Below are 8,841 nucleotides of genomic sequence, written 5' to 3'. Positions count from 1 at the left end.
TTGACTCATTCCTGGGGTCAGATACATCACATGATCACACTGACAGAACCACAGGTACATAGACACAGGCAACAGAGCATGCACAATGTCGGCACTAGTACAGTGAACATCCACCTTTCGCAGCAATGCAGGCTGCTATTCTCCCATGGAGACGATCGTAGAGATGCTGGATGTAGTCCTGTGGAACGGCTTGCCATGCCATTTCCACCTGGCGCCTCAGTTGGACCAGCGTTCGTGCTGAACGTGCAGACCGCGTGAGACGACGCTTCATCCAGTCCCAAACATGCTCAATGGGAGACAGATCCGGAGATCTTGCTGGCCAGGGTAGTTGACTTACACCTTCTAGAGCACGTTGGGTGGCACGGGATACATGCGGATGTGCATTGTCCTGTTGGAACAGCAAGTTCCCTTGCCGGTCTAGGAATGGTATAACGATGGGTTCGATGACGGTTTGGATGTACCGTGCACTATTCAGTGTCCCCTCGACGATCACCAGAGGTGTATGGCCAGTGTAGGAGACTGCCCCCTACACCATGATGCCGGGTGTTGGCCCTGTGTGCCTCGGTCGTATGCAGTCCTCATTTTGGCGCTCACCTGCACGGCGCCAAACACGCATACGACCATCATTGGCACCAAGGCAGAAGCGACTCATCGCTGAAGAGGACACGTCTCCATTCGTCCCTCCATTCACGCATGTTGCGACACCACTGGAGGCAGGCTGCACGATGTTGGGGCGTGAGCGGAGGACGGCCTAACGGTGTGCGGGACCGTAGCCCAGCTTCATGGAGACGGTTGCGAATGGACCCGCCGATACCCCAGGAGCAACAGTGTCCCTAATTTGCTGGGAATTGGCGGTGCGGTCCCCTACGGCACTGCGTAGGATCCTACAGTCTTGGCGTGCATCCGTGCGTCGCTGCGGTCCGGTCCCAGGTCGACGGGCACGTGCACCTTCCGCCGACCACTGGCGACAACATCGATGTACTGTGGAGACCTCACTCCCCACGTGTTGAGCAATTCGGTGGTACGTCCACCCGGCCTCCCGCATGCCCACTATACGCCCTCGCTCAAAGTCCGTCAACTACACATACGGTTCACGTCCACGCTGTCGCGGCATGCTACCAGTGTTAAAGACTGCGATGCAGCTCCGTATGCTACGGCAAACTGGCTGACACTGACGGCGGCGGTGCACAAATGCTGCGCAGCTAGCGCCATTCGACGGCCAACACCGCGGTTCCTGGTGTGTCTGCTGTGCCGTGCGTGTGATCATTGCTTGTACAGCCCTCTCGCAGTGTCCGGAGCAAGTATGGTGGGTCTGACACACCGGTGTCAATGTGTTCTTTTTTCCATTTCCAGGAGTGTATATGCTGATGACACAACAATCATTTGCACAGCTGACACAAAGGAGGAGCTTGACAAGGGAGCAAATAAATATTTTACACAAGACAACCTGTTTATGAATCAGTCTAAAACAGTGAATGTAGTATTTCAGACCAAGTATAGTGAAAATTGTAATATAGAGACTATTAAAGAAGTAACCAGCACAAACTTTCTAGGAACTATAATAGACAAACATTTGGCATGGGGGGAGCACATAGATGCACTGTGTAAAAAGATAAACAAACAGATCATCATGCATAAAACAACTAAGACTGTGTGTGGATGATAAAGTCCTCAGATCAATGTATTAGATACTTGTCTTCCCACATTTGTCTTATTCGGTTGATATTTGGGGAAGTGCACAAGCTGGCTACTTAAAAAGAATATTCACAATTCACAATAGGGCAATGAGATGCACTGCAAAAATACCACCAAGACAGACCTGTAGGCCAGCTTTTGTACACAATAATATTATGACAGTATATTCACTGTACATATACCAAAGCATAATGGCAGTAAGGTCAAGCGATAAATACCACCTAAATGAAGATGTACACAAACATGGCACAGGAGGAAATGAAAATTACTACATGATAAAAAGAAATCTAAAACTGTCTATGACTGCCCCTGAAGAAGCAGGCAAAAGATTTTTTAATAAACACCCCAATATCATTAAAAAAGAAACAGACCTAAAATGTTTTAAAAATCATTTGAAAATATATCTCACAGAGAAATGTATATATAGTTTGAGTGAATACTAAGATGGTGTTTAAACATGTTATATCATTATTGAAATGTACCTTTAAAAATTGTCATTTCTCTATGTTGTTTGGATTTGTGTGTGTATATATAATGTGAAACATGTAGTACCTTTGTATGCTTATAGACTATTTCTGTTTAATTATTTGTGTCATTTATATATAATGAAATCGAGTCTGATGTTAATAGCCTATTGTATGACACACCCAATACTCTCAGCTGGAGTCCATGGCAAAGAATAAATAAATAAATAAAGTCACTAACAAACTATTATGACCAACAAGTGAATGTGGTAGCAGCTAGGTAGCAATTTTTTTAATTGCAAAAAACGGTCACAACAAACGTATAGCGAGTGGGTAACAGATTTGCAGGAGACGACAAGGAAATGCACATTCAAATGTGCTTATTCTTTATCTTCAGATATTATGTTGCGTGATGTGTAGTGTACAATGTGCCTGATATCGTAATCAAGAGAAAAAATTTTAAACAGTCCGATCCATCATTTCAGAAGATAGTGCAAATACTAGATCAGTACGATGCCTTGTCGGCTCATACATTTTATCAGCCACCTGTTTGCCAGGTTGAGTCCCTCAGTTGCGATCGCCCCATTCCGCAACGGCGGCTTGCGCTAGCCAAGCTGAGTAAACAGCCTTCCACGCCGCCTATGCAGTTCTCTAAACAGGCGAACAGAATTAAGTCTTGCCCTCGCTGTTATACACGGCACAAACGCCAATGCCGCTCCTACCGACAAGCTCAATGTTATGCTTGTGGTAGGAAAGGACATCTGGAATCCGTGTATTTGCAGCGGGAATAAGAATTTGGCCCACTCACAAAAATCTAGTCACAAGGCCCATGTCATTAATGCAGTATATTCCAAGTCTGCGACCAGAAAGCGTGCAGTTTCGTCAGTCAAACAAGCTTTATGTCCATTTACTTATTTGTGGGAAAAGCGTGAAATTTCAGAAGAACAAGTGTGCCTCTGCCATATTGCTAAATCGTCACACATATGAACTGTTAGGCTTTCTGCGTCTGTCTAAACCTAGCACACAACTAACAGCTTATAATGGACACGAGATTCCCATTCTCAGAACATGTAGGCCTACTTTGCCTGCAATGTATAGTTCGCTTACGCGAACAGTGACCTTTACAGTGCTACATCATGCGAGTGTGAGAACATATTTGGTCTTGATTCTTTTGACTTGTTTGGCTTTATTATTCACGACAATGTGTTGTCCATATCTGCATTCAATGCAAAAGACAGTGTGCTAGCTTGCTAAAAGAATTCCCAGAACTCTTTTCTGACAGTTTAGGCAAAGCTAACAATTTTGTTGCACATATTACGCTGAAGGACGAAGCTCAGCCGAAGTTTTGCCGGGCCAGAACTGTTCCCATTTCGTTACGGGACAAAGTCGCTGCTGAAAAGAATTGCAAGATCACAGAGTTATTGCACCTATCAGCTAGTCAATGGGCTAATCAAACCTTCATGTCGCATCTGCCTCTGTGTTGACTTTGAGTCTATAGTCAACTCCCAAACTGCCTTGATACTTATCAATTGCCACGCTCAGTAGATCTCATAGCCAAATTATGCGCTGGATGCTACTTTTCAAAAATTGACGCATATCTTCAAATACCGATTGATGAAGAATCTCAAAAGGTGTATGAAGTAAATACTCATTTGGGTTTGTTCAAATTTCAAATGTTTGCATTTGCTTTTGGCAGTGCTTCCGCACACGCCATATTTCAGCGGTACTTAGAACAGGTGACTGCAAAAGCCAAACTGTTCAAACTATTTGGACGATATTGTAGTAGCAGGTCTTACACCTGACGAATATATTGCAGATTTACGTGCTTTGTTTCGTGTATTATCTGATGCACGACTGAAGTGTAGACTGGACATAGTGTGATTTTTTAAAACCTGAGTTGCAGTATTTCGGCCATATCATAAACAGCAAGGCTTACATCCTCTTCAGACGGATTTGTTAGCCATACGGGACTTGGAAGTTCCTCGCAATATCACAGAATTGCAGTCAGTTTTCGGGAAAATTAACTATTACATTCGGTTCATACCGAATGCTGCACAAATCGCAGCTCCATTGCATCGCAAAAATGTCCCCAATGTTTGGACAGACGAGTGCCAAGTAGCTTCTCAAAAACTTAAAGATGCAGTGCACAGTGTTCGATGCTTAGTACTCTTGGATCCTGTCAAACCAGTTGTATTGCAAATTGATACTCCTCCTTACGGAATCTGTGCAATACTTTTGTATTGCCTTCGCATCAAAAGAGTTGACCAAATCTCAGTGTAACTAGTCACCAATTGAAAAAGACACTTTGGCTATTGTGTACAGTGTCACAAAATATCACCACTATTTGTATGGCAGAAAATTCTACTCAGTAAGGGATCACAAGCCTTTGCATTCCTCATTTCATCCGACGAAACCAGTTCCTGTACGAGCTGCCCAAAAATTGAAAAGATGGTCTTTGTTGTTATCTCAATACCAGTACGAGATTGTGTATCGTCTGACACCTCAACATGGTAATGCGGACGCACGCACTTTCATGTCTTCCGATTGGCCGTGACACAGACTTCGACGCTTCTGCTGCATCTAGCTGTCACATCGATGCTCTAGATTCTGAATTGCTTCAATCTTTTCCGCTGAACTATAAGAAAATTGCACAGGCCACGGACGCTCATCCAGAGTTGAACGTTTGGCTCAAATACATTCGCACATCTTGGCGTCATTCATTGCATCGCGTAAAGAACTATGTAGTGCACCGATATTTTGCATGTTGGCATAGCCTCGATGTACAGAAAGGTGCATTTCTTCTACAACATGACAGTGAACTGTCACGGGGACTGATGACCTCAGATGTCAAGTCCCATAGTGCTTAGAGCCATTTGAATATTCGCGTGTGTTGATCCCTAAACCTCTGCAAGAAGTAGTGTTGCAGTTACTTCACCAAGGACACTGGGGAATTGTTCGTACGTAACAATTAGCGCGTAGACACTGAACTTGGCAGGCTATGGACGCCCAAATAAAATAGAACAGATGACTTCACAGTGTCACACATGTATGGAAAATCTGTCCACTTCGCCACAGAAATTGTCTGCTCGGCCAAAGTCGCAACCGCCATGGCAACTTATGCACATAGACTCTGCATGACTTCTTTGGAACACCCACTGGCTGATAGTGGTTGACTCTTCTAGCAAGTTTCCTTTTGCTGTGCCAATGAATTCGACAACGTCCCATAGCACAATTCAGGTGTTGTCATCGATTTTTTTGCCTAGAAGGTTTACCTTAAGTAATATTGTCAGACAATGGACTTGAAACATTCTATGAATGCAATGGCATATAGCATCTAACTAGTGCACCGTTCTATCGACAGTCAAACGCCGAAGTGGAACGTTTTACAGGACATCCAAGCAGCAGATGGCCAAACTTCGCTCTGCACCCACCAGCGATCAAGCATTGCAACTGTTTCTCACCTCGTATCGTTCGCACCCACGAGACAGACCATCGCGGGCGGAATTGCTTCACGGCTGCCGCCATCGCACTCTGCTCCACTCTCCTCAGCATCCGGCGCCATAGGAAGGGCGCAAGTATCGCTTCGCACCGCACGATATTGAATTTTAAAGGGTTTTTAGCGGCATCAGACAGTAGGCGCGAGGCGTGATCATCCGTCAACTTGGCGCTTGCATGTATTTTCTTTCAGGTCTCTATGGTTTACAGCATTGCCATCAAAATCAACTTCGCCTCTGTCATGTATACGACAATCTTTCAGTCTCTATTCCCCCAGATCCACGCGTCCAAAGGTCAACACAGCCACAGCTGCCATGAGGGGTTATTATCACGACACCATGGGATAATGACTCCATGGAGACGGAGTCGCCTTCACTCGTCCTACCGATGGAGCTGGACCTGCCTGCACCACAGCAACTTGCCGCCTTCTTCATCTGGTTCGTAACAGCAGGAGGTGGGCGCATACCCTTCTGGTCTTTTTCCGGGAGCGTTTCCGCCAGAGTGCAGGCCGGTTGGGGGTGGGGGGGTATGTCCTGAAGCTTGATGTCTCCTGCAGCCACAGCTTCTGGCCCCTCGAGGCGCCCACACTCCTGCATCCCCAGATGTGGTCGCACTCCATACACGACGGTCTGTCGTTTTGCAGGGGGGGAAGGTTGTGGTGTAACTGCAAGTGCCGAATGATGAGGACGAACAGAAGACCAGAGAAGGCAGTGAGGAAACGTCAGCCAATGGTGTGAAGAATTGGACAAGACCCCACAAACGCCACCACCATCGACTAGTCACGAGCACCTTCTGCAACCCCTTCCATACCCCTGCCTGTGGCATTGGATGCCACCTGCACCTAGTTTTCTGGAGCTGTTTCCCTGGTGCTCACAAAGACACAGTGTTGGAATGTAAGTTGGGCTGCTCTGCTCCTAGCCAAGCAACCAGCCTCATCAGTATCCATGGCACAAGCCTGCCCCCATACCTTTCAAGCTGAGCAGGCAGCAGTGAGGTATTTGCCACTGTTCAGTCAGCCACATTTTCACGTACATGCACTTCCAATTACACCACCACGTTCCCTATGGCTGTCACCATGGCATGAGTATACTGCCAAGAATGATTACATTGCTGCCACCGAGACGCTATCATTCCTTTTCCAGACCTCAAGTGGTAGGTATACTTAAATTCATTCTTGCACTAAGCCCCAGTTTGTGTTTGCCAGTTGTATAGCACATACAGAATTTCATAGGGGCCAGGGCTTGATGCCTCCTGAATAGAAACTGTATTGAAAAGTGACAGGTTTATAAATCTCTCGTATCTGTATGTGTTTCTACATTCCATTCTACTATTCACAAGAGACACTGCCATTTCAGCAACTAAGTCCCATATTATTTTTTAAATTAATATCTGAATTCTCTGTTCATGAAATTCACCTGTTCTTCACTCCTCTACCCACTAAAGAACCACACAGTGTGCAAAGGAAGACATAACACAAAACAGCTACCGTAAGTTCTGGTTTGCTGGCTGTCAGACTATAGAACACTCGTCCTAATTTTAAAACTGAATAGCCCATTGATGCTGTCTGTCTGGTTTTCAAACACTCATCAGTGTCATATGTAGTTGGAGAATATGAAAAGGAGACGTTTTCACTTGCATCTTTGAACACCAGTATATCCATACCATTCCGAACATCAGTGGTATCACAGTGCCATCCCACATCACATATGACACTTCACTGCACATGTGTTGGATGCTCACAGTTTTATATATCTTTACACAAAGTGTAATGACATGAAGATGTTAGACACTGACTACACTAAGAGGAGGCATGACCCCAAGGAACACTGGTCAGTGTGTCGTGAGATAGAATGGGACAGAAATGTTTATTTAACAAAACAAAAACTGTGCCGAGATCGCCATGCAGCACACCCTCTATTTAACACCAACCAGAAGTCAGGAATGCTAACCCAACAAATACTTGACAACATAATCAATGAGTAGTTCAAGGTATGTCCACAATACTGACTCTCACCACATTGCAGAGTACAAGTGACACAGATTCAACACACTTGAACTTTTAAAGTTACTTGACAGAAGTATATATGAAAGTAGTATCTGTTCCCTAATGAAGTTACTGTTGATGACCATGCAGCTTTCGTTGCAATGAAATAATAAGTAAATGGTCACCCTTGCTTCAAAGAGGCGTTGATATACTTCGTTGGGGACATGTTGAAAATGTGTGCCCGACCGGGAGTCGGAGCCGGGTTCTCCTGCTCTATCCATCTGAGCCACCAAGAGAACAGACGATAGTGCGCCTGCAGGGACTCATCCCTTGCATGCTCCCCGTGAGACCCACATTCCCAACATGTGCACACCACTACATTCATAGTGCGCCTAATATGCAAACTATCCTCTGTGTCCGCGGTGGCTCAGATGGATAGAGCGTCTGCTATGTAAGCAGGAGATCCCGGGTTCGAGTCCCGGTCGGGGCACACATTGTCAACATGTCCCCAATGAAGTATATCAACACCTCTTTGCAGCTACGGTGTCCATTTAATTATCATTTCATGACAGAAGTATATAATCATCCTCCCATTGTTCCCTATGCAAGTGGAATTGCAAAAAGACACTGACTAGCAGTAATATTAGATATTCTTCACAATGTGTTGTATGCAGGCTTACCACATGTCAAGAATATACTAGAGCAAGGCAGAATCAAAGTCTTTAACACTATACTTAACATACACCAGAAACTGCACATCACACCTCTCATTTTGATGAATTGTAAAGGTGTTTGTACAGGAAAAAGTGTTATAACAGGCCCACAGCAGTGGCAAACTGCCCCCTCCCCCCAGCTTCTAGTTGCACAGTGTGGTCGTCTTGTAGCCCCACAGACTGAACAGAGAACAGTGTTACACAGTCTACACCACACAAAAGCATCTGGCATAGGTTTGGTTCTCAAAGAGTGAAAATATACCTAACAGCACCATGAAGATACAAAGAGTAGCTTAGTAAAATATTCCTGTAGTCTTGGAACTTTATAAATCAAACTATACACCACAACCACCTAGGCTGAAGTCAAATCACAACATAGCCACAGAATTAGACAGCAGTCCTCCAAGCTGGGAGGAATATAATGTCAATGTTGTGAGACTATTTCTAGCTATAGACCTCTTACCAATGCCGTAAGCACCTGACCTACTTT

At 45.1% G+C, this 8,841-nt stretch overlaps 1 non-coding gene across 1 annotated transcript; it reads left to right on the top strand.

Moving 5' to 3' along the window:
- The first annotated feature begins 8,053 nt into the window (after positions 1–8,053).
- Trnat-ugu (transfer RNA threonine (anticodon UGU)) lies at positions 8,054–8,128 on the top strand. The gene has a single exon. It is a non-coding gene; the product is annotated as a tRNA-Thr (tRNA).
- The last annotated feature ends 713 nt before the right edge of the window (positions 8,129–8,841 follow it).

This window comes from Schistocerca gregaria, chromosome 3 (assembly GCF_023897955.1).
Source record: "Schistocerca gregaria isolate iqSchGreg1 chromosome 3, iqSchGreg1.2, whole genome shotgun sequence".
In the NCBI taxonomy this organism is placed as follows: Eukaryota; Metazoa; Arthropoda; class Insecta; order Orthoptera; family Acrididae; genus Schistocerca; species Schistocerca gregaria.
The sequence above is the reverse complement of the archived record's forward strand: the minus strand, read 5'-3'. Positions and strand labels throughout refer to the sequence as shown.